Source organism: Sapajus apella, unplaced genomic scaffold (assembly GCF_009761245.1).
Source record: "Sapajus apella isolate SASKATOON/1434 unplaced genomic scaffold, GSC_monkey_1.0 scaffold73, whole genome shotgun sequence".
Classification (NCBI taxonomy): domain Eukaryota; kingdom Metazoa; phylum Chordata; class Mammalia; order Primates; family Cebidae; genus Sapajus; species Sapajus apella.
Window position 1 is genome coordinate 4,425,160 of NW_022437013.1, and position 26,586 is coordinate 4,451,745.

The window sequence follows — 26,586 nt, forward strand, 5'->3', positions numbered from 1 at the left end:
GGTGCTCCTCACATCTCTATTGAAATGGAAGAATGGGCTATTAAACATTTTGAAAAGTATAAAATATCATATAAATGCAAAGGAGTAGGTTTTCTCAGTGCTTCTCACTGAATTCAAGCACGTTTTGACAGGTACATTTTTTACTTTCTAATATTCAGCCAGTACAGTAAATTATATAAATTGCCTTTGGTGAATTTTGATGTAATGGCCAAAATTTTCCAATGTAAAATTGCCCAGCTGTTTCCCTTAAGCCAGCAGTCCTCGACCTTTTTTGGTACCAGGTACTGGTTTTGTGGAAGACAATTTTTCCATGGACATGAGACAATGGGGTGGTTTTGGAACGAGACTGTTCCACCTCAGCTCGTCAGGCATTAGATTCTCATAAGGAGTGCACAACCTAGTTCCCTTGCATGTGCAATTCACAATAGGGTTAATGCTCCTATAAGCATCTAATGCTGCTGCTGATCTGACAGGAGGCGGAGCTCAGGAAGTAATGCTTGCTCACCTACCACTCACCTCCTGCTGCCCAGTTTCTAACAGACTGCAGGCCAGTACTGGTCTGCAGCCCAGGGGTTGGGAACCCCCATCTTAAGCTGTATCTTGGAGGAGGTGGTGGTTAGATCTTAATTAAGTGCAATATTCCCACTAAGATCTGCAGATCACTCTTACTACTCTACTTTAGGCCCAGTAACAGAGTACTCTGTTTTACAATCTTCTGGGAATATGGCACAGCCCTGTGCTGAGCAAGCTATCTATAAGGAAGTTTACTTTGGGAAGTGACTTCTCTAAATTCTGACTGCTGCCCCCAGCTACTTGTGAACTGTCAAGTTCTTTGGAGCCTACAGACCACTGGATTTCATGATAAAGATCGCTCCACCCCCAAGCTTCCAGACTGTTGCCTCATACTACTGGTTTCATGGCAACTTGATCTTTCCCACACAATTGAAAGTATCTTAGGGGGATATAGATGTGTCTTTCACCCATTTGAATCTCTGGGCCTAACACTATGTGGGGCCCACAAACAATCCTCAATCTGAGCTGGTAATGTCACTGCAATTCTGGGATTGAGGAAGAGAAGAAGAGAGACACTGAGTCTGTACTGATAACATGTTGCTGCTCAGGTATCCCTTTTAGTTTCTTAATTGGGTCTTAAAAGTAGCTTTTCTGGACCTAGAATTCTGCAAGGCATCAAAAATCCAAAATAAGTAAGATAATATAGTTTTTGCTATCAAAGAAGTTCTCAATCTAGTGGCAGGAGTTGGGTTATTTTCCAGAGAATAGGCTCTTCCCTAAGACATGCTAGAACCTGTACCAAATGGCAGCTTGGGCATATTCTGCACTCACTTTTTTGCTCCAGCGAAACTCCAGCAGGAAAAGCCATGTACTAGGGATACTCCTACAAGGTGATCTTGTGTTTTTAAATCTCTGGTGGCACACCACTCTTGCACTAGGCTCCTGATCCATTAGTTCACTCCTGGGTTTTTATTTCTTTCTATCCACTTGCAGGGAAACCTACAGTCTTTCTGAAGTGCAAGAAACTTCCTTCAGCTTGTCTTTATCCACGCCTACTGAAAAATCTCCTCTGGCAACTTGTTAGTAACAGCTGTTGAAATTTCAGTGGGGTCTACTATCGCACATGAACACTTACAGTACAAATTTACCTTATCATCCAGCTAGTTCATTACCCTTCTCTTTCCTTTCCTTGAGTGCCATTTTCCAGGGTTAACAGGGTATTAAGCATACCTGGCTGGATTAGAGGTGGAAGCAGGCCTGCCCTTTCCATGTGTGTAACAGCAGGCAATTCCAGATCATAAATATAAAACCAGAGACATGCACTTTTGTGTATGAAACCATTAAGAGCCCATAAAGAAACACATCCTTCACCTTCCTTTCACCACAGAAGAGAAATGAGGTAGCATAAACACAGTATCTAAACTCCAACCTGTGTTGCACAGGACTGGCTAAAGCTGCATTAGAGATGACCTCTGTAAAAAGAAAAAAAGTATATGGAAAGGATAAAAAACAAACAAAACAAACAAACAAAAAAACTTGATCTGTGGGTTTGAGCCTTTTCTTTTTAATCCTAGACATAAATTCTACTCCTTTCTGCTCTTAACAGATTTATTTCTTGTTGACTTCCTGGATAAGACTAACATTTTTCCTTCGGCAATTGGTTGCCAATATAACCTTTCAGCAGGGGTGAGGAGAGCACTAGTGGCAAACAAAGAAAAAAGACAGGGACAACTATGAATATAAACTATTGCTTTCAATTAGATGTAGCCCAGTGTGTGTGTGTGTGTGTGTGTGTGTGTGTGTGTGTGTGTGTGTGTGTGTGTATGAGAAAGTATATAAATGCAGGGCTACTGGCATGAGGCGGGATGTTTAAGACTTTGGGAAAGTAACCCCATCAAAAAGTGGGTAAAGGATATGAACAGGCACTTTTCAAAAGAAGACATTTATGTGGCCAACAAACATATGAAAAAATGCTCATCATTACTGGTCACTAGAGAAATGCAAATCAAAACCACATTGAGATACCACCTCATGCCAGTTAGAATGGCAATGGCAATCATTAAAAAATCTGGAGACAACAGATGCCGGAGAGGATGTGGAGAAATAGGAACACTTTTACACTGTTCAACCATTGTGGAAGACAGTGTGGCAATTCCTCAAGGATCTAGAAATAGAAATTCCATTTAACCCAGCAATCCCATTACTGGTGTATACCCAAAGGATTATAAATCATTCTATTATAAAGACACATGCACATGTATGTTCATCGTGGCACTGTTTACAATAGCAAAGACCTGGAACCAACCCAAATGCCCATCGAGGATAGACTGGATAAAGAAAATGCAGCACATATATGCCATGGAATACTATGCAGCCATAAAAAAGGATGAGTTCATGTCCTTTGTGGGTACATGGACGAACCTGGAAATCATCATTCTCAGCAAACCGACACAAGAACAGAAAATCAAACACCACATGTTCTTACTCATAGGCTGGTGTTGAACAATGAGAACATGTGGACACAGGTAGGGGAGCATCACACACTGGGGTCAGTTGGGTGATGGGGGGCTAGGGGAGGGATAGCAGTGGGTGGGGAGATTGGGGAGGGATAAGATTAGCAGAAATGCCAGATGTAGATGACAGGGGGATGGAGGCAGCAAACCACCATGGCATGTATATACCTATGTAACAATCCTACAAGATCTGCACATGTACCCCTGAACTTAAAGTATAATAAAAAAATTAATTAATTTACAAAAGAGTTTGGGAAAGTATGGATGAGTGAGAGTGTGGGTTACTATCACTATGTGTGAACCAGTGTGAATAGATGTGGGTCAATGTGATTATCTCAGTGGTAGCTCAGTGTCAATGTGTCCATGTGAGAATCTGAGTAAGAGTATATGGTGGATTGCAGGAGTGTGACTTCCTGAACAGGTGTGTTCATATAAGTGTATTAACGTGAGAATGTGGCATGGTGAGTGTGAGTCTATGTTGCCATATGTGGTATAAGTAATTGCCTGTGTGAGGCACAGTCAAGTGACTATTGCAATGTGAATTGTGTATATCAGTGTGGTATGTGCTAGTGTGAATGCCCATCAGTGACTTTGCATGGCATTATATGTGCACTGGTGTGAATGTATGTAGCAATGTGAGAGAGGGCATGTCAGTATGAGAGTAGAAGAGTGGGAATGTATAAGAATGTGAGTGTGTGGCAAGTCTGACTGTGCCAGTGTGAAAATGTGTGATGTATGAGTGGGAGATGGTATGTCAGAAGGTATACATGTTCATGTACACAAATGTGGAGGAGTATGCTTGTGTGTCCATGGGACTAAGGGCATGTATAATTTTGAGTGTGCAGTTGTGAATGGGAGCGAGGGATATGTGAGAGTATAAGTACATGTGCAGTATGTACGTTTATGTGAATTTGTATGAGTACTGAATATGAATGACCATATGTATGTGTCATTCAATGTGAATATACCTGTGTGTGTAAATGATTGTGTTTGAGTTTGAGAGGGTAGTGATGGTTGTCTGTAAAAATAGCTGAGTTTATAAAAATATGTGTGTGTGGTTATATTTTAGAGTGTGTGCCTGCAAGTTTGGTATAGAGTGTGATGATGTCTCAGTGTGAAGAAAGTGTGTGAGTGTGAATGTGTTTGTCAAAATATGTGTTTCTATGTATGAATATGATTCTGTGTAAATGTGTCAGGGATAGGGAGATTGTTTTAGCTCTGTGTATATGAATGCAAGAGTGTGTAGTCTAAGTGTAAAAGTGCAAGTGGGTAAGATGGTGCTTATGGTATGAGCAAATATGAACATATATGAGCATGCATGTACATTTGTGTCCCTGTGATGGGTTTGTGACTCTGAGGAAGAAACAGTGATGACATCAGTGCAAGTATACTGGAGTATATGAAATTGAGTATATGCATGGCTGTGAGTGTAAGAAATGGAGTGTGTGCAGGGGGAAGTCAATGTATTATTTGTGTACAGAGTATGTATGACTATATAGGAATTTGAGCAGGCAAGGGTGATTGTATCCTCTGTGTGAATGTGAGTAAGTGTGAAAGTGTATGACTGTGTGTGAGACTGTAATATTAATAGCATAAAGGTGCGAGTGGCTATAAACATGAAGGTCGGGTATATGGTAAGTGTATTGTGTGCATCAATATGAAAATGTGAATATGCGAATATTGGTTTGTGGCAGTGTGAATGTACCTGAATGTAGCATGTATGTAAATATGATTGTGTGTAAGAGTGAGGGGGTAAGAGTAATCACCACTTTGAATGACTCCAGTATGAAGAGTGAGCGAGCCCAGGGGATAATGTGACTGTGTGAATGTACAAGAGTACATGGATGTGCTTATGAGAATATGCATGTGTGTGCACGTGAACTAAAGATACCAAAATAACTTGCATGGGATGCTGGGAAACTCTCTCCAGAAAGTCTCTTTCTTCCCAAAGCCATAGCATGTCTCCAGTTATAGGCAAGTTCCTTAGCTTCTCTCAGCCTCTATCTCCTCCTTGGTAAAATAATGATGATGATAATATCTAACTTGAGCTAGTATCACTTGTATAGTCAGAAACAGCAATAACTATTTTAAAAAAATACCTACCTTGCAAGATTACCATAGGAGCAAATTGGTATGTGCCTAGCACAGAGCTGGCAAGATTAGACAATAAATACATGTTATTATTGCATCTGTCACAGAACACCAAACAGCGATCCAGGGGCTTCTCATTTTAGTCAGTTCTAGTTACCTTCTGTCCATCAAGGTCTATAGAGGATCCCCTACCAGAACATCGCTAGAAAGTTGAATGCGTCGGTATCAACAAGGCTGTAATTTCATACCTTCAATTCCATGGCTGAAACTCTGGAGCTTCCCTTTCATAAGAGGGCATCGCAGAAACACCTGCCACTGAGGTGGAGTTTTACCTTGTCTGTAGGTCCAATGTATGCTCAGTGTGAAAGGGAACTACATTGTTTATTCCTTGCTTGATTTTTGTTTAGTTCGTTTTTTTTGGTTGGTTTATTAAAACATTTGGTTGGTTGTTTTTTGACTTGGGTAGTAGGAGAGATGCCTAAGCAGCTGACAGACAGACAGAAGACCAGACGAAGGGACAGCAAGCTACAAGCAGGTAGCTGGACTGCAGGGAATAGCAACAGAACACCAGATGGAGAAGCTGACAGAAGAAGTTATGATCCCTGCCTGAAAGGCAGACAAAGAGACAGAGAAATGATCGGAGAGGCAGGCCATGAAACCTGAAAGAAGTGCAGAGGAAGAGAGAGAGGCCCAACTTGCAAAGCTGCTGGGGAACTGCTGAGCCCTTTTAAGGGAGACCAGAGATCTGTAAGATCTAGTCCCTGCCCTTGAAGAGCTTACAGTCTAGTTTTCCTGGTAAGAGGAATACTCCAGAAACCATGCAAGAATTACTTAAGGCAGAAGGACAGCAAGTGCTACACTGCACGCTACAGACTCAAGTGTTGTTGGAGACCTGCTAGAGGCAGCGTATCCTGGTTTTGTGGGAAAGCAGAGAGAAGGTTCAGGAAGGTTTAAGCCAAGCCTGACAGTCCTAGAAGCAGGGATGGAAGGGGTGGGGGTACACTTCAAGTAGGAACGTCAAATTAAGGTTATGGGGCAGGAGAAATCACAGCAACTAATTGGCAAATTTGCAGCATGTGGCTAAAAAGCCACCCAGGCACCAGGAAAGAAGGGAAAAGGAAATGACAGCTTGATGGGAAGCATGTCTGTGTTACACTGAAGCTCTTAGATGCTGCTTGACATCTGCAAAGGACTTGGCAATGATTGTTACATTATTTCTCCTCCTCACCCCAAAATGTAGGTCAAGGCTGTCATTCCCATATTACAGATGGGGTGGGAGGCAAGAGACTAAAGGCAGCTGTACTAGGCAAAATTCCCCAGAATGTAGGGGTCATGCCCTGAGGCCTAGCTCATGAGGTCCAGGCAGAGTCTTTGATATTGGGAGATCTGGTGGCAAGGCAACATTTGCCTGTATTTGGAGATCACTAACTCCCTGCAATGGACTCCATTACTCACCTGACAATGCCACTGCTGCAGGACTTCAGCACAGGTGGGCACTGCCCATGAGAAGGGCCCAGGCTGACTTCAGCTCCTACGGACTCAGTGCTGGACACACCAGCTGCCACAAGATGCAATGACTCAGCTGCTCTTTCTTGGGGGAAACCTGCCGAGAAAAGCATTGTGGGGGAGAGGGAACCTCTTTCCCCACCTGCTACTGTTCCCTCATCCAACCCCCACCAAACATCATCATACGCACACAAATACAAACACACACACATACACTCACTCTCTCTCTCTCTTTCTCTCTCTCTCAATTACTCTGGTGAATTTCAAAAATCCCTCAAGAAAGCTAGAAAATCAGAGAGCTAAGAAGTGTACTAAAGCATTGTACATAGGATTCCAGAAAGGGCATAGAAGTGGGAGTCAGGAGATGGGAGTAACAAGTTGAGAACTGCTGTTATCCACCTCATCATTCTGGGCCTGCTTGCTATCAAGTGAAAAGACCTGCCTTAGTTGCCTTGGGGAAGTGTTGGGAAAACGAAATCAAATAAGACAGATTTGAGATATTTATATAGTTTGCATAATTATGGAGCAATGTGTATAATCACAGGAGGTGACAGAGTCCAGTGGACAAAAGGAAACTGAGAGACACTGGCCAATGCAGGTTGGCTGTGTGAATATGAGTTTCCTGATGTTGTGGCACTGCATCTCCACCTCCATTTCCATTCCACTTTTCACTAACCTCTTTCACTGGAGAAGGGGAAAAAATGTCTGTCTCCCAGGCAACAGCATTCTGAGGTCTTCTAATTTGCTACCACCTCGCAGGTGCTGAAGGCCACAGCCTCTGATCCTAATTGGAGCTCCCCTCTACCTTCTATCTCTACCAGGTAAGTCTTGACAATCTTCCCCAGGTTTCTTAGGGTGAATATATACTGTTTACTGTTGTTGTTTGGTGATAATTTACTCTATTTTTCCAAAAGAGGTTTCCATGTCTAGCCATGAAGGAGACAGCCTCTTTGGCCCCTCCTGTTCTGCCTTTTCTTACAATCCTTTGAGCCTCTCAAGGGAAAAGCTGATCTTCTCTTTCTTTGTAGGACCCCAAGTTCTGCAATCCATCACCCTCTGCTTTCCTTCCCCCTTCTCCCAATGGTGTTTGTCCTCAAAGAAAAGCAGTAACTACATGCTAATTCTCAAGAAGGCATGATTCAGGCAAGCACCTATTTATTAGAGATCAGAATGAACAGGATCCTAATCCAAAGAGATGGCTAGATGGATATCTAAACAAGAAGTTTGCAAAATTGAAGCCTTAGGGAGCCAAGAAAAGCCCCATAATCTAAAATTCCCCCTTCTGGAATAAAAAGTCCAAGCTATGCTCTGGGTCTGCCTCTTGCTCTTGGGTAAGACTCCAAAGCATGTCTGTCCCCCAGCATCCCTGGCATTCCATGTGTGCTTCCCACATGCACACTCCAAGCAGCCTTTCCAAATCCCACCCACTGCGCCACTGAATGGTGTACTCGCCCCCTCCCTCACTGCGTGAGCTCACCCTGCAAGATCTTACCCTGCAAGAGGGTGGGGCGAGGAGGAGAGGAGTGCGAGCTGCCAAAACTCCACAGAGGGGTGGGGCTCAAGGAGGGCATGGGAAGAATGGCCTCAAGAAGCCCGCTGCCCATCCCTGGGGATGACGGCAGACAGCAGAGGCAGCATCCACCCACTGGGGTGGGAAAGAGTACTAGAAGATGTTAGAGGAGGAGGAGACACCCCCAACCTGTACTACCAACAACCTCCATGTTTTCGAGCAAGATCAAGAGCTTTCCTGAAGCCTACCTCCACCTTTCCCTAGCCCCAGTTGTAGCACCACTTTTTAACTCCATGACGGCCTGCCTTGATTCCACCATTTGCCCGGCTAGAGTTAGTTGCAGAATCAACTGACAGGACACAGTATTCCACCTGGGAGCAACTCTCCTCTCACCTGCCTTGCAGTGTGTTGTTTTGAAAGTGGGACCAGGGGAGATATCCTGTGTGAGCACATGTGCATGCTGAGTGATGTGTACCTGTGCAGTTCCCTGTACCATGTTGCATGTCTGGGTATGTGTGCTGTCATATCTACCATGATATGTATGTATTGAGTCTGCATCATATTGTGTATGTGTACAGCGCCTTGTTAATATCATGTTGTATATGTGATCATATATACTGTGTGAGTGCTATGGGGCTGTACTCTGTTGCATGTGAATTGCATCTCCTCCATGCTTTGTGTGTGTGCGATGTGTCTCATTCGTATTGTGTCATACTCTATGCCATGCTGTGTGTCTGTATAGTGTTGTGGGCATTGTGTGCCTGTATCCTGTTGTATGTCTGTACCGCCTTGTTGTGCACCTATGGCTCAGCCTCTTGTACCCAATACCCATCACCAACCCAACTCCAACCCCAGCCACCTTGCTGCATTCCAACTTCGTGGCAGAATCCCTGTCTGGGGACTAGGGCTGCCACCTTGGTGGTGGGAGTAGGTGGAAGAATGGACAACTACCCACTCTACCACAGAGGCTTCCCATGCCGAGTGTCTTGCTCAGCACTGAAAATGTCTAGGAAAGGAAGTTTGGAGCCTTTTTCAGGCCCAAAGGAAACAGCACTGAGGAGGAAGCTTGGGGGCACTGACTCCCTCTGTAAACCCCAAGCCCCTTCCATATATTGCAAGGAGAAGGACTTTCAGGAAACAGTGGCTACCTGAGCTTCTCTGTCAGCCTAGTTTGAAGGACTAAGAGCCTTCTCCACAGGAAGTAACAGCTGCACAAGGGCACTGGTGACCAGGCTGGGCCCTGGGATGCCTGGGGAGCTCTGTTAAAGTTGTCCCCAGTAAGGTCACTAGAGGGCACTGTTGTGCTGATTAAGGATAGTGTTTCTTTTTGGGTACTGAATTCCACAAAGTCCCTGGGGCTCAAACGGAGATGGGGGAGAAGGACATGAAGGCAAAGGATATATGCCCTAAGCCAGGCCCTTCCTTCACCTTCATCCCAAGACTTTGTTTTGAGATTGGGTTAGGGAGTAAGGCCCACTAGTGACTATATGCCACCCACCCATCTCCTCAGGTCTGTGAGACCACCCCCCTACACACACACACACACACACACACACACACACACACACACACACAAAAACTTTGCAGGGGCTTGGTTATAGGGTCCCTAGCAGATTAACTTGGACTTCTCTTTTCCCTCCTGTTCCATATTCACTAGAAGTAAACGTAAAGCCACACTGCTGAAAGAGATGAAATATACGTGGTTGTGGGGTTGCTTGTTTTGTATTATTTTTCCCAAAACTGGAGAGCATACAAAAAATATGGGGTCATTTTTCTGACAGGGAAAGAGGTATGTACTTTAGTGGACCTGTCTTCACTAACAAGAATAAATGGACCGACTTCCCAAATGTCACGACCACCTTTTATAGACCACTTAGTGCCAACTTCATCATTTGAAAGACAAGGAAACTGAGGCCTAGAGAGGGGCAAACACATTGTCTGGGACCCCCAAACACAACAGGGGTCCTAGACTGTCACTGTCTGGCACAGTGTGTTTTGGGGTCCCAGACCAGGCCCTCGCCCTTCAGAACACTTCACTTCTGACTCCCAGGGTTCATTCCACACCAGTTCCTGGTCCTTTGGCCCCTAAAAAACTTCACTTTCCAAATCCAGGCCCCTCCAACCTCAAAGAAAAACTCTGGCCTCCCTCTCCACCATATGAGTTCCAGGGCCATCCTGTTCCATCTCAGCAATCAGGCCTCTCTGTGAGCACACCTTTCTAACGATTTCCTCTTCCCACCAGTAAATTGTTAATCTCTTTCCAGTTTTCAAGGTCCATCTCCCCATTATGTTTCCCAGACTCAGACCCAGCTGTAGCTGCACTGTTTGCTCCTCATTGCATCCCCTGGGTTTAACAGAGATTGCCCTAACCTGCAGATAATTGACCGAATGTGGAAATCAGACACAGATCTATTGTATTGATTAACATTTCCAATTAAACTCCCGGTTAGGCTGTGTGTATTAGTGATTCAAATTATCACCGCGTATGTAAATTCAAATGCCTTCCAAAGCCACGGAGCGCGGTAGGAAGCGACGCATATCTGTGAAGAAATGGAAACTGCCAGACCCGGAGGTTCATTTGGTTCTCCGATAACCCTAAATGAGATTTTAAATGTGTGGCTGTTAGTTGATCCGAAGCTTTAAGCATCACACCTGAAATGGAGGACTCGGGTCCTGCGCGTCGCTGCAGGCCCTTTCCTGCCCCCTGCCGGAGAAGCTGCGTAGTGCCGAGTTGGCAGACAAGTCCCCCCCAGGCCCTGCAGAGGGAACCGCCTAGCCCCCGGCAGGCGGGGGTGGGGAGGGATGGGGATGGGGCTGGGGGACGAGCAGCGGTGGGTTAAACTATGCCCCAGATGCCTAGACTGCTGCATTTACCTTCCGGAGTAGAGGTTTTCCACAGTTCCCTGAGCGCCCAGGATCCTCAGGGATCCTGAGAAGGAGGACTTTTTTTTTTTTTTTTTTTTTTTTTTTTAAAGCAGGGGTCTCAAACCAGGTCATAGCCCACCTATGTAAAAGCAGTCAACCTACCTGTTAGGCCAGATTGATAGCGCCCCCACTCCTCTTTGGGGTCCTGTCCTTCCCCACTCCCCTCTCCTTACCCAGGAGGAAAGAGTCAGTTGTTGAGGCTGCTGCTCATTGAGTTTCTTCTTGTTCTCTTGGTTAAAGCTACTGGTTCCTGAAGGTGGGTTACATGGGTGGGAATGCTGTTGATTTTAAATATCTAGAATCATCCTTCTAATTCTTGGCTGAGCTGCAGCTGCCTCAACTACCAAAGCTTTCCTATCTCACCAGGGAAATCAGGGCTTTTGGGTTCCTAGTAAGACCACGACTTTTCTTCTATCTCTCTCTAGTTTGTTCCTGTCTTCTTGCCTACTCCATCTGATCTGTAGGTCTGACTATTTTTTTTTTTTTTTTTTTTTTTTTTGCCTTGGCCATCTTCTTTAATCTTAATTTAGTAGCTTAGTCTCTGACCTCATAATAGAGTCTCTGATGTCAGTACCTCCCCATCCCTGCAGTTCTTTTTACTCTCATTTCCTTCGCCTGGTATGTCCAAATACCCTCTCCCAAGACCTCACCAAACTTGTTTGCTCTATATATCATTTACCTCTGACCAGGAAAATCTGCAACCTGTGGGAATGGTTAGCTAGTCAGAATGTCCCCAGGGTCCTGTGTCCCCTAACTTATAACCATATTATTGCATGTGAAGCTCCTTTTCCTCTCAGGTCTCTCCTACAAGGCCCACTTGCCTGTCTGGAGGCTTCCAGGGTCAGCTCCTTGACATCCTAAGGTCTCTCTAACCTCAGGATTCTCAGCTGTCAGCTCTTGCCCAGCCTACCTCCTAGTCGCTTTCTATTTTGCTTCTTGCATGGGCTGGGAAATAGAAATTTGTATCTAGAAACAGAGGTTTACAAACGGCTCTCTCTCCAAGCCTCTGCCTGTTATTCATCACCGTATCAAGCCCCTTTGCCCAAAGTTGCCCCTGATTGGAGGTCTCAAGTACCAAATCACAGATCTTGCCCCATTATAGTTTTGCAAATGGCCCAGTGAAAACCGCACTGACCTTTACACCTTGCTCATCCCAGAACAGGGCCACGGTGTTGTCACCAACAGGAATGGACCTCCTTCTGTTCCAATACCTCAGACAGCCATACACTTGGCCTGGATTTGAGTCTGCAAAACCATGGGGGGAGCAAGACTAACATGGCTAAAGGCTTCCCTGCTGAAAGCCGTTTTTTAAAAATAGCACTGCAACCGCCCCCATCATGCTTCCCAAAGCCAAGGCACTCACCCTTCTCTCCTTTGCTTCTACAGACCAACAGCCCAGAACCCTCAAGCCTAGAATCTGGAATTGCATTCTGAAAGGTGGGACCAAAAAAAACAAGTGGGGCCTGTAGCTCCCTCCTTGCTTGAACCCCCCTTCCCACCATCCCCCACCCCACCCCACCCCTTAACCACCACCTAGGGAAGGAAAACCAGCCAGAGCAAGAATCTAAAATGTTCAGTTCACCCAAAAGTGCGGCAGTAATCTTGCCAGAGCCAGTTCACAAACTGAGGGCAATGCCCCCAGCGAGCTAATGGGAACGGGGGAGAAGGAGAGGCAGTGGACCGAATGACCCCGCTCCCCAGACAAAGACAGGGCCAATCCAGGGACCCAGAGCTTTCTGGGGACGTTATTGCATCATTCCAGTCCCCACAGGAGAAAAGAGTCTCCCTGTCATTACCATCCCCCCCCACCAAAAAAAGGGGAGGGGGATAAAGAAAAATAAAAGAGGGGAAGGCACCCGTTTAAGAAAATCGTCACTTTTTCTGTTTGCTCGGGTGGGGGTGCGGGTTCTGCCGCGGACTTGGCCAGACCGTGGCCACACCCCCTCCCCTTCTCTAGGGGACTGCTGTCACAGCTACTGGGGTTGGGTAGGGGGGCGGGGGGGGCGAAAGGGAAGACTTACAGGCTGACGTAGCTTTCAAGGCGGATTTTGCCTCAAGTGGCTCAGGCCCCAGTAAACGAGTCTAGGGTTTGACCGAGCGAAGGAGCCCCGGCCCTTCGGGAACGGCCCTGACACACCCACTTGTCCGGCAAACCGGGATCTTGCAGACTGCTCGCTTGGTCTCAGGGCTACGGGGAGCCACGTAGGAGACTCGAGGCTGGGACACAACCAGGATGGAGCAGGGTCCGGAAAGGCAGAACATCTGCCCAGAAGCCTTAAAGCATTATCCAACAGCCACCCCCTCCCCAGCGCTAGCCCGGGTGCAGTTAGTCGCGGGATTTACCTGCCACGGATCCAGCCACCCAGTCAAGACCTTTCCTCTACCTCCGAGCGCTCCAGCTGGCGGGGCTGGGGAGCCGCAGCCCCGCGGCCGCAGCCGCAGCCCCGGGCCCAGCCCGCTCCTCCTGGCTCTTCTCCCGCCCCCGCACACTGGCTCTAGGCGGGGAAAGCTGCAGCCCCCAGTGCGAGATCCCAGACGGTTAGCTGGCACAGCTGCCCGCCCGCGGTAGAGCCCCTGCTCGGCAACCGCTCCCTAGCCCTTCTCTGCTATGACGTCACCCAAGCTCTGCACCTTACCTAGGCCAATCAGATGGTGAGCATAAAACTAAAATCGCCCTGAGTGGGCTACTGGGGACCAATCTTTTGTTTCCAGGCAGGAAGCGCCTGGGAGGGGGGAAAAACTGAAGGGGAGGGAACACGGAGAGGGAAAGGGAAAGGAGATGGAAACTTCTACACTGTCAGGGTTGTCTAGACAGAGGTGGGGCCATCAAAAAAGAGATGCACCTGACAGGATGGAGAGTGGGGGAGATTTCATGTATCTTCCTTAATTGCTCCCCTCAGGAAAATTGGGATTACAGATGAATTTTCAGAGGATGAAATCTGTCCAGCTACACGGGCACGCTTTATTCGGGGGGAAAAATGGTTTCGATTTGGGACACCACCTGTCAGCCAGGCAGGTTAAACTGATGGACTCTCTTAAATAAACAAAACTAAGACAGGCAGATGCGGTGGTGGGATTCAAAGAGATGGCAGTCTAGATCCGGAAACTACTTTTTTGTATATGAAATACACACATTCCAAAAAGCAAGACATTATACAAAAAATAAAAATAATTTTACTTTAAATGGGGATTAAATGTGATTCTCCCTGTTCGTCCTTTCCCTTAAACCTTTAATGCCTTCTCTTGTCTTTAGGATATGGTTCAAATTTTTGCAGGTGTCTAATGCTTTCTAAAATTTAACTCTTAAAACCATCTCTTGCTACTCCAAAATCCATACTCCCCATGATTTGGCTACATTATGTAAATTATGGTGAATCTTAGCAAGGAGACAGAAAGTTGCCATAAAAACTCAAATAATACAATATAATAACGATATTCAAATTATAATGATGTAAAGTATGCCTACAGAAAACGATCAGAAGAGAGCATAAAATTGTAATAGTTGGGTTGAAATAGTAGTATTATTAGTAACTTTTCCTTTCTACTTTCAGATTTATTTTTATAAAGATAAACATATCCTCACATACTTAAATGGCCAAAATGGATCATGACCTTTTCCAGTGAATTTTTATTCAGTTTCTCCATAGTGCCAACAAAATAAGTTTCAAGGCCAAGGGTGAACGAATATATCTGCCAAGGTCCTTTTAGTTAAAGTCGTGCAAAAGAGCTACAGATTCACCAGACATAACATCTCAAGCAGTTGGAGAAAGGGATGCCTCTTTTGGACTAATTCATTTTAAATTGTGATGATACGGGGAACTGAGAAAAACAACAGTGATCCACTCTATGGCAAAACAAGAAAGAGGGAGGCAAAGCCTAAGTAAACTCTGTAATCCAGATTATTTTAAAGGGTCACTTTGCATTTTATTTTCCTAAATCAAATATATATTAATGCATATATGAGTATTACATTAACATTGTAGAAAGTGGTAGAGCTGGGATTTTATCTAAATGAGTCCAATGTCCATGATTTTTTCTAATATGATACGGTGTAGTACTGCTAAGAATTAAGTGTGGTATTACTGGTTTTGTTAAAATACATACTTTCTTTAAAAGAAACAGACTAAGATTGGTGTTTTTAAAAAATCGGGCATTTTTAAAATACCTTCTTTGGTGTGGTGCCTGTCTTTAATGCAAAAACGTTCAACACCCTCACTCTCAAATCTTTGATTAATAGGTTGGAATCAGGATGGTTCTACCTCCAATGATTTCACAGATATCTTTTTAATTAACTTTGGAGTTAAAAAAAAAAATAACCCCATACCATTGATTTTTTGTTTACACCATGGTAAAAAATAATCTCAAAAATCACAAATAATAATGAATGTAATTTATTCAATGTTAGCATCTCTGATTGTAAAATACATTTATTTGGGTTAAACAAGAATCTTTTTTAAGAAATAGAAAAATATAACTTGATTTTCCTGGCTAATGATTTAACTTGGGTCTTCTAGACTATTGATTTAAATTGTAATTAGAAGGTATTTGATTTCACTCTAATCTTCCCATATACCTCAGCTATAATTCAGAGATATTTATGCAGTCACCACACATGGTTACTTAAACGTTTCATGTGTGTATTTCTTCTCTCCCTAGTGATTATAGAAAGGAGCATGGGGCCAAAATCCTATTAGGTGATTGACAAATGAAAGCATAGTGATGTCTAGAAAGAGGAGTGGACTTAGGACCCAAGCCTAGGATCTTCCTGTGAAAGGGCAATAACCTGTATTATTCTTGATACAAGAAAGCAATCTTAACGGATAACATGGTTTGTTCTCCAAGAATATAGGGCAACTGCATGGGAGCTTTCAGGGAAGGGATTCTAATCAGAAATATCTTAAAGATTTCAGCTGTGTAATTTTTCCCACTTAACTCATCATTTTTACCACTCGACTCACTGTTCTCTTGCTTGGGAGCTCTTTGATTTAAGGATATTAGAACACTACCATCAGAACCACTTGGCACGTGTATCCTACTTCTCAGGTTACAAACCACTTTTGCGTCTCCCCATTTGATCCTCACAACAACCACAACAGTTTACTATGGCAGTTATCATGATCTGCATTTCATAGATGAGACAATAGAGACTCAGGCGTTTGAAGTTACCTGTCCACTGCCTCACAAAGATGGTCCTGGAAACCAGGTCTCCCAGTCTCAGCTCTATGTTTGTTCTGCTACTCTATTTGGCCACTTGAGTTGTATTTCTTCTTTGGAACTCACCAACTCCACTAGCCCCTTGATGCATATGAGAAGTGAGAAGCATGAGAAGTCAACTAAAATGAACATCTTCAAGCTGTTTCAGTGGAATCCTGAATAAAGGGAACATTGCTCACTCTCATATATAATTGATGGAAGTGTAAATGGCGCAATCTTTTGGGAGCACAAGTGGGTAATTCTTATGAAATTTAAAAATGCATATGCAGCTTGACCCAGCATTTCCAACTCAAGGAATTTGATTATGAATATACTCATAAAAACATGCCAAGAAATGTTCAAGTATGTTATGCTGAATATTATGTAACAATGACAAATATTACATAAAAGGTAGACTAAATGTCCCTCAATAAGGGAATCATTGTTTTAAGCCACTTTGTCAAAGTATGATTGCCATGTAAAAAGCTGTACATATTTACTGTACACAACTTTATGAGTTTGGGAATAAGCATACCCCTGTGGAACTATCACCACCATCCAAGCCATAAACATATCTATCACCTCCCCAAGTTTTCTCCTGCCCAAATAAGGGAATCATTAAATAAATTATGGTAGATATATATTTTGGAATATTATGTATCAGCTTTAAAAATCAAGTATCTAGACCCCTATGTACTGAAATAGTAACACTCTTGACCCACTTCTAAGTGAAAAAATGCAGAATAGCATGTGCATTATAATTTTATTTTTGTTTAAAAAATTGGGTGTCCATGTGTGTTTAAACTGCTAAGAGGGTAACTCTGGGAATAAAAGAAGGGAGGAAAGAAATGTGAGTATGTGTATATGATGGGGGACATTAACTCTTTCCTTTATATACTTCTGTGTTGCTTGTATGTTTTTACAATAAGCATATATTATATTTTACTTGTAAGAAACATCATTAAAAGGGGAAATACAGTCTTATTTTGGTTAAGACAAAAGCAAGCAAACCACCCCTGCTATACTGAAAGAGGTCTGAATGCAGGGTCAGTGATTCAGGTGTAGCAATCAAGGCTATAGCTTGCCAGACTGAGCTGAGCCATACCTGGGCAGGCATTGAATGCAAAGCAGTAATGAATAACCCACTGGGCAAAAGCAACTCAGATTTTCTTGCTCCCTTCCCACCCCTGCCCCTCAAGTCCTACAGCCAGAAGTTGCTCCCAGTAGTCGACTCTGGGTCTTTGTGGGTTTCAGTCTTCATATCTTTTGCTCCAGCAGCTGCACTTAAAAAAAAACAACACACACACACACACACACACACACACACACACGTACCCACACTTTCTCTGAATATAAAAGATCCTGGTTTGGCAGCTGATGCACAGCATTGGCTAGGAACACAGTGCCTAACTCCTCCTTCACTCAGGGCTGCTTACTACAACCTGTTACCATTACTGCAGTCTGGTACAATAGAGCCCCTTCCTTCCTGCCTCCCCACTTCCATCATTGGGGTCTCAGGCTCTTCTGTGGCTGGCCGCATTGTGGGTTACCTGCTGGGCAAAAAGCAAGGAGCGTCAGAGATGCCAAGAGATCTTGTACTAGGTCTCTGAAAAATCAGAGGTGAGGGAAAGAGGAAAGCCCATGGCTGGGAAATCACCATTCTCTTGGGTCTTCAGAGTTCTGGCCTGAAACCAGGAAACCCATATTCTATTCCAGCCTCTGGAGAGGAAATCCCAAATAAGACTCAAATTTTGCTGGGCACTAGTTTTCTCTTCCGTCAAACTCGTCTTGCCTGTCTCCTTGGATTGTTGTATGGATACAAACAGCTAATGGAACAAAAGTAGATTTAACAGATTTCTGAGCTATACACCTCCTTAATAGACTTGATGAGTTGCATTTACATATGCTCCCTAAATGGTGACAGCTTGGGAATGAAGGGTTTCTCCTGACCTTCCTTCACTATAATTATTCCCCATTAGAGACCTGCCCTGTAGAACCTACAAGCTTTCTGAAGTCCCCAGCTTTTGCCCTCTTCCCTTCCACCAGGGAGTTAGTGAAGAAAAAAGAGAAGACAATTAAATCCAGGTGACTCTGGGTGAATTAATATGAGAATTAGAAAGTTCCTCTCCTCTGACTTTGTTTTAATTAGCCCTGCTTCCACCATGGTCCTACATATCAAACCACATTATTTAATTGAGCTGATGCTCTGTTTGATTTTTCTCCCAAGTGGATCACATTACACATTCCTTCCTCACATGCTCCCAATCACTGCACTACTGGAACCTAAGTCAACCTGCAGAGTGAATTGAATATGGAAAGTTGGTTTCATTGTTCTCCCCATTTTGCTAAGAAAAAATAAAAGGAGAAAGTGGAGAACAAAATCTAGGGAATAAAGAATGAAGGAGGTAAATAGAAAAATAAATCTTATTTATATTTTTTGGGACCGGCTGGACTATATGATGTCATGTTTTCCCAGCTCACCTGTGATTGGCTGTTCAGTTCAGCATCTGCTGAGAGCTAAAGGCTGATTATTTGCTGGAGATACAGACCTTTCAGGGAAGCTTTGAATCATTGCTGGTTGTCGTGACAACCTGGGCAGTGTCTGCTCCTGATAATCACATAATGAGGTTGTCAGGAACAGAAGTGCCCCCATCCCCACACCCAACCGTCTGAAATGGTGAGCAATAGAACATTTCTCTCAGGAGGCAAAGGAAAAACAAATCACCAAAAGGCAAGTGGTGGAGATCATCTCAGACAATTTAAGTCAGCCAAATTCTGGAAACAGTCTTGAAGAGTTCCATACCTACCCTCTCCACGTCCCTCTTGAACCCATGTATTCACTATAATTCAGAGACATGAGGAACAGGGGTGAAAAGGTGAGGCAGCGCTGCAGCCCTCCAGTAAAGCTAAATAGAGGGAGGTGTGAGTAAAATGCCTAATTGACTGAGGCAAGGCACATTACCTCTCTTCAAAGGGTATCACCATGGGCATGGTCTGGGGGAAGGAGGGCCATGTGTCAAAGATGGTAGGGCATGGCCAAACCCAGTCACCAAAGCCCGACACAAAGAGAGATTAAGGGAGATTTGTTGTGTGATTTTCTGCTTGCGACTTTCATTTCTCTGGGGGTAAACACCTTACTCTATATTCTCATGGGGCTCCAGATGTTCTTGAGAGGGAATATCAGTGGCATCTTTGTGATACATTAGTAATTCCTGGGACAGATTTATTCAGCACCTACTAAGTGCAAAACACACATCTAGGTGCTACAGAGGCTACATAGGTGAATCAAACTTGGACCATCTCCTCAAGAAACTTGGAATCTAGTTGGGAAGAGAAAATATACACCCAGGCAACTGTGGTACAAGACAGATGCAGCAAGTACTACAAAAAAGTCCAAATTCTTTAATTTCAGAGAGAGGAGAATCACATCCAGATGGTCACACACAAGCTATAACTCATATTTCCAGGTTTTTCTTCTACCATCCCCACATTACATCCTGAGGGTGAGCCCTATCAAACTTCCTCTGTTTCCTTGATGTGACTTGACTTTTCATACATGCCTGCTATTCCCTCTGCCTACCACAACTTTCTCCCTCCTTTCCTACATGATGATATTGGACACATATTTTCAGACTCTACTCAAATGGCATCTTGTTGATGAACACACTCATCCTATATTTATAATCCCAAAGGGATCTGTACCTGGTGGACATGGATGTTGACTAAGACACTGATATCACCACTGTACCCAATATTCAAATCTAGAAGCATAAAAGAGAACACTGGTACAATGAATTTTGGGTTAGTCATGGAAAAGCATAGATAAAGTAAGACTACCTTAGAAAAGTCTTATTTAGACAATCAACACAAACCTGTTCTCCCATTAAACATCTTTTATAGTTTTCTTATTTTGAAGTAGTTTAAGACTTACACGAAGTTACAAAAATAGTACAAAAATAGAGTTACAAAAATAGAGAGCAGTTACAAAAATAGAGGGTTCCCATTATCCTTCACTGAGTTTCCCCCAATATTTTGATATATTATATGGATTTTATTTTGCACAGCCACAGTACATTGTCAAATCCCTGGAAACCGACATTAGTATATGACTGCTAACTCAAATACTGACTTTATTTAGACTTGCCTGGTATTTACATACATTTTTCCATTAACTATTTTACCAACTTGGCTGAAGAGGGGCAACGTTATTAATAGTTGATCTGAATGTCAATATTTTTATCAGGCTCATCCCTTTCTGAAAAGGACCAAATCCTGAAAGAGTCAAAACTTGCCCAGAACCGAAAGAGTGAAAGTCAGTTTGAGCTAAGAAAAAGCAACCCTGCCATTAATCAGGCTGGGACAATGGACAGATAAAGCCAGCTGCAAAGTTAACAGAAAACACTTTCTCCCAAGGTCACACAGCAGTTGTAAAAGGCCACAACTACCCAGCCTCCTGTGAGTGACTACTGCTTTCTTACCAGTGATGCCTTAAGCCTGCTTTGCTACTTGCATTTATTACAGGAGATAATCAGTTGTTAAACCACACAATAAATTTGAGTTTGTGGGACTACAGTCTTCTCTCTGATAGTCTTTGGCTAATTAAGCTTTAGCATAACAAATGGTAACCAAGCCAGGGTTACCTAGAAGGCCCCTTGAATGACCAAAAGTTAGCCATATTTCCTGGAATCCACTTAGAGGCTCACAGTGTGACTAAAATGGGTATGATTTACATAACAGATGTCTAATGAACTCTCACCACATTGATGTGGGATTGTCCTATATCAAATTTAGTGGAATGGTACTGGATACAAGGACAAAAGCCAGGAAGGGGATTATTACATAGACATTCAGCATGCAGTCTCTGTAATTAAACCACTGGCCTTCAAATCCCAGATTCACTATTTTATAGTTTGGTAACCTTGGGCAACTTATTTAGTCCCTCTGAACCTCAGTTTCTGCATCTGTAAAATGAGGGTTCTAATAGCACCTTCTTCTTAGGGTAATTGGAAAGGTTAAATATAAATTAAATGCATGTGAAGTAGGAAAGCATTAGGGTAGTGGTTCTCCTTTTGGGGGCTCAAGGAACCACCTGGTGATTTTTATAAAATGCTAGTGCTTGGCTCCTACCCCTAGACCTTCTAACTTAAATGGATAGCATGAATCTGGACACTAGAATTTTTGAAAAATCTCCTCATGCTCTAATCTCTTTAGATTCTGATGTGTAGCAAAATTTGGGAACCACTGTATCAAGGATTTCATTACTTAAGGACTATTTTTCTTCCACAGGCTTGTGGGTATTCTCTCTTGATCTCTCTCAGTGTCTGATGTCTCTGAGTATCTGAAGAAGGCCAGGAAGTGGAATGGGGCAGTGGAGGGGGTGGTATTCTCAAGGAGAAGGCATTAAATTTGATCTTCTTGGAGGCTTTACCCAGCTTTTTTTTTTTTTTTTTCGATTCCTGTCCCGATTACCAGATGGTTCGTTCTGGTAGTGAATATATCCTTTTTTTTCTTCTATGTCCACAGCAAAATGATGAAGACATTGAATATTTGGGTAAAACTGAAGCTGTATGCACCTTCTCTTCTGTTTTGCCCTCCCAAACGTAACTCAGTCACACTTCAAATTAAGTGGTCTCAACTGTGAATTTACAAACAAAGTTAATATGTGCACACAGCATTGGCTGACCATGGAAGCTGTATTTGATAGATGCAGATCTCAATGTGCTGTTGTTCCATGTGACTAAGCACCTGTTGCACTTCATAATCAATTCTTTTTTGCTATAATGCAGGAACTTCTTACAGTCAATGTTCTCTCATGTTTACTTGATATGGTCACTTGCAGGGGAAGGAAATTTGAAACAGCTTGCCCCTCCTACCCTTTTTAATCATCCAAGAGAATACATTTCCTACTCAGTAAATAAATATCAATTAACTGATGAATTTTAAAGGTCAGTAGAATAGAAGTTTACAATATGTTCATGATGATTTTAAAAAGTGGTTCACCACCTCCCTCCCATAGCAACCCCCGCCACACACACACACTTACTTGTTCATTCTGGCTGCTAATATGGAAAATTTAACGAATTCTGACATGCAAGGCTAAAGTTTACTGCCAAAAAGGAAAGGGGGCAGGTTGCTAGGCAAATTAATACTATAAACATAGAAAAGTGACAGCCTGCTAAGAGAGTATGCTAACACACGTTTTTAAAGCACCACTCTAAGTGCACTTTGCATTCAAATGACCAATATGCTAATTGTAGTCCTTATCTATTTGTTTGAGGCCTTAAGAGTCTAGGCAGCTCAGAGCACAGAGCCCAGGCAGCAGTTTGACTGCAGGTTTTTAGAAATAATAACATGGCATTTCTTTAAACCTATTTTCAAATTCAAGCTTCTTACAAATCAAGATTGGCCTTTCCCTCATTCAGGGAATTAGTGAGGCTTAACTGTGTTCACTATGGTGCCATCCCCCACAAACCCCTGCTAACAAAGGCTCTGACTCCTACTTGAGCACAGCCTGTTGGGGCAGATTTCCATGGTAATTTACAGGTTCTGTTTTGAAAGACAGGGGAGTCTTTGTAAATGGGATTGGTAGATGGCAGGGGGTGGGAGGGATGTACTTTCTCACTAATCGTGAGATTGTCTGACCCTTTTTAATTTTCACCACCCATGTAAGGCCCGAAAGAACTCTTAACTCAGGTTTTTGCAAATTAAAGAAAACATACCCTAATTCTGTTCTTAAGAGAGGTAAAGAGACAGAACACCATTCTCCCCATACGCCGGTTAAAGTTATCAGACATCTATCACAACTAAATTCAGGGTGGAGGACTGAGGATTTATCACTCTTACCCCAACCCTAGGCTCTATTTGGATTTGCTTGGTAGGGGAGGGTGATGGTGAACATATCCTGTTCTATTTATATGACACAATATTCAAATTGCTTATTATCTCTTATAGATTTGTGGTAAAATCTAAACTATCTAGAATCCCACTAACAGCAGCCTCAAAGAATTTTTTTTGCTATATTGCACTTTGAAAAAAGCACCCCACCCACCATGAATGCATGTGCACATGTGCGCACACACACACACACAAGCTGACACCACAGTCTTCTCTCTACAGTTTAAGATAATGACCCATGGACATAACAGGCTTATTCTTTAAAATATTATGAAATGAGTTTTATTGTGTTCTTTCCCTTCTTGTATTCCAATCTTTCTTTCAAGGACTTCTCCCAAGTACCCCAAAGCCCAGTGAGCTACAGTCACTGCCCCTTTCCTTCCTGTATCTGGAAAGATGGCAATCTGATTGACTTCTTTGCTGTAGGGTCTTATCAATTTTATTATTGCTCCTTTTAGGTTCTGTGTATTTTAGGAGAAGGTTTCTGGTGTGGGCAACAATGCTTGAATCAAAGGAATGAGTTGCAGAGGTGAAAATGTAGACACCATTGCAGGCATTTGGGGAGTAGATAAAAGAGGGATATTTTGAAGAAGAAAAATTGTGAATCACACTGCTAAAGAGTACTTCCCCCAACAAGGTTGGTTCTGATACCCACCACCTCCATAGTTCTCAGTCATTCACACCATCTTTTCGGTAATACACACCATGTTTTCAAAGGCAGACTTCTGCATTCATACATTAAGGCAAGACTTCATCAACTCCAAGAAGCTTCAAACAAAAATAAGACTTTTGAGATAAACAGAAATTTATAATGCCTAACAGAGCTACTGATACTCTAGTTAATTGTAGTCTGACCATATGAAGAATGAAGGCCAGTCTCTGCCTCAGAGCATCTTTCTTTGAGAATCTTCCTTTGCTGCCATACATTTTTATATTTTTGATTTAAAAGGTTGGAGGTGACAGTGGTATTGAGGAGCAACCTCATGACTAGGTTAGCCAAACCCCTGGGATATCCTAGATTTTAAGCATACTGGATAAATTAAATAACACTTTTTTTTTTCACTTGGGAATTTTGACTGGCTATGATGTATTGCTTTAAAAATAAGGTGTCTAGGAATGTCTGTGATTTTTGCACATTAATTTTGTATGCTGAGACTTTGCTGAAGTTGCTTATCATATTAGGGAGATTATGAGCTGAGACAATGTGGTATTATAAATATACAATCTGTTGTCTGCAAATAGAGACAATTTGACTTCCTCTTTTCCTAACTGAATACCCTTTATTTCTTTTTCTTACCTGATTGCTGTGGCTAGACCTTCCAATACTATGTTGAATAGGAGTGGTGAGAGAGGGCATCCTTGTCTAGTGCCAGTTTTTAAAGGGAATGCTTCCAGTTTCTGCCCATTCAGCATGATATTGGCTGTGGGTTTCTTGTAGATAGCTTTTATTATTTTGAGATACATTCCATTGATTTCTAGTTATTGAGAGTTTTTAGCTTTTGGTTCTGTTTATGTGATGGATTACGTTTATAGATTTGCATATGTTGAACCAGCTTTGCATCCCCGGGATGGAGATTACTCAATCGTGATGGATAAGTATATTGATGTGCTGTTACATTTGGTTTGCCAGTATTTTATTGAAGATTTTTACATCAATGTTCATCATGGATATTGGCCTGAAGTTTTCTTTTTCAGTTGTGTCTCTGCATTCCTATGCACTAATAATGGAGAGCCAAATCATGAGTGAACTCTCATTCACAATTGCTACAAACAGAATAAAATATCAGGAATACAACTAACAAAAGACGTGAAGGACCTCTTCAAGGAGAACTACAAACCACTGCTCAAGGAAATAAGAGAGGACACAGCAGATGGAAATGCATTCCATGCTCATGGTTAGGAAGAATCAATATCATGAAAATGACCATACTGCCCAAAGTAATTTAAACATTCAACGTTATCCCCATCAAGCTACGATTGACCTGCTTCACAGAACTGGAAAAAACCACCTTAAACTTCATATGGAACCAAAAAATAGCCCACATAGCAAAGACAATTCTAAGCAAAAAGAGCAAAGTGGGAGGCATCACGCTACCTGACTTCAAACTATACTATAAGGCTACAGTACTCAAAACAGCATGGTACTGGTACCAAAACAGAGATATAGACCAATGGAACAGGACATAGGCCTCAGAAGTAATGCCACACACCTACAGCTATCTGATCCTTGACAAACCTGACAAAAACAAGCAATGGGGAAAGGATTCCCTGTTTAATAAATGGTGTTGGAAAAACTGACTAACCATGTGCAGAAAGCTGAAACTGGACCCATTCCTTACATCTTTAATCCATCTGGAGTAAAACAAAAATTTACTCCAGATGGATTAAAGATTTAAACATAAGATCTAACACCATAAAAACCCTAGAAGAAAACCTAGGCAATAACATTCAAGACATAGGTGTAGGCAAGGACTTCATGATTAAAACACCGAAAGCAATAGCAACAAAAGCCAAAATAGACAAATGCGATCTAATTAAACTTAAGAGCTTCTACACAGCAAAAGAATCAGTCATTAGAGTGAATTGGCAACCAACGGAATGGGCAAAAAATTTTGCAAGCTACCCATCTGACAAAGGGCTAATATCCAGAATCTACAAAGTACTAAAACAAATTTACAAGAAAAAAACAACCCCATAAAAAGTGGATGAAGGATATGAAGAGGCACTTTTCAAAAGAAGACATTTATGTGGCCAGGAAATGCGAAAAAATGCACATCATCACTGGTCATTAGAGAAATCCAAATCAAAACCATTTTGAGACATCATCTCACAGCAGTTGTAATGGCAATCATTAAACAATCTGGAGACAACAGATGCTGGAGGGGATGTGGAGAAATAGGAATGCTTTTACACTGTTGGTGGGAGTGTAAATTCGTTCAACCATTGTGGAAGACAGTGTGGAAATTCCTCAAGGATCTAGAAATAGAAATACAATTTGACCCAGCAATTCCATTACTGGGTATATACCCAAAGGATTATAAATAGTTCTATTATAAAGACACATGCACACGTATGTTCATTGCAGCACTATTTACGAACAGCAAAGACCTGGAACCAACCCAAATGCCCATAATGATAGAATGGATAAAGAAAATGTGGCACATATACACCATGGAATACTATGCAGCTATGAAAAGGATAAGTTCATGTCCTTTGCAGGGACATGGATGAATCTGGAAACCATCATTCTCAGCAAACTGACACAAGAACAGAAAACCAAACACTGCATGTTCTCACTCATAAATAGGTGTTGAACAATGAGAACACATGGAGGGGAATATCATACACTGGGGTCTGTTAGGGGTGGGGGGCTAGGGGAGTAATACAAGGGGGTGGGGTGGTTGGGGAGGGATAACATTAAGAGAAATACCTAATGTAGGG

The 26,586-nt window shown here is 42.7% G+C and overlaps 1 protein-coding gene across 18 annotated transcripts in view; it reads right to left on the bottom strand.

The window, feature by feature from the left end:
- PAK3 (p21 (RAC1) activated kinase 3) overlaps nt 1–26,586 on the bottom strand; it is a 287,181-nt gene that overhangs the window by 112,280 nt on the left and 148,315 nt on the right. For 4 of the 18 annotated variants that reach the window (XM_032250841.1, XM_032250836.1, XM_032250837.1 and 1 more), the window contains exons 1-2: nt 13,402–13,669; nt 12,194–12,303 (exon numbers count right to left, since the gene is read on the bottom strand). The exons of 4 other annotated variants lie outside the window; for them this stretch is intronic. The gene's annotated coding sequence lies outside the window, so the exon portion shown is untranslated. Of the gene's footprint in view, nt 1–6,572; nt 6,721–12,193; nt 12,304–12,421; nt 12,489–13,079; nt 13,345–13,401; nt 13,670–26,586 lie in introns of those variants that run through there. 10 more of the 18 variants (XM_032250830.1, XM_032250831.1, XM_032250842.1 and 7 more) reach the window with 10 other exon arrangements.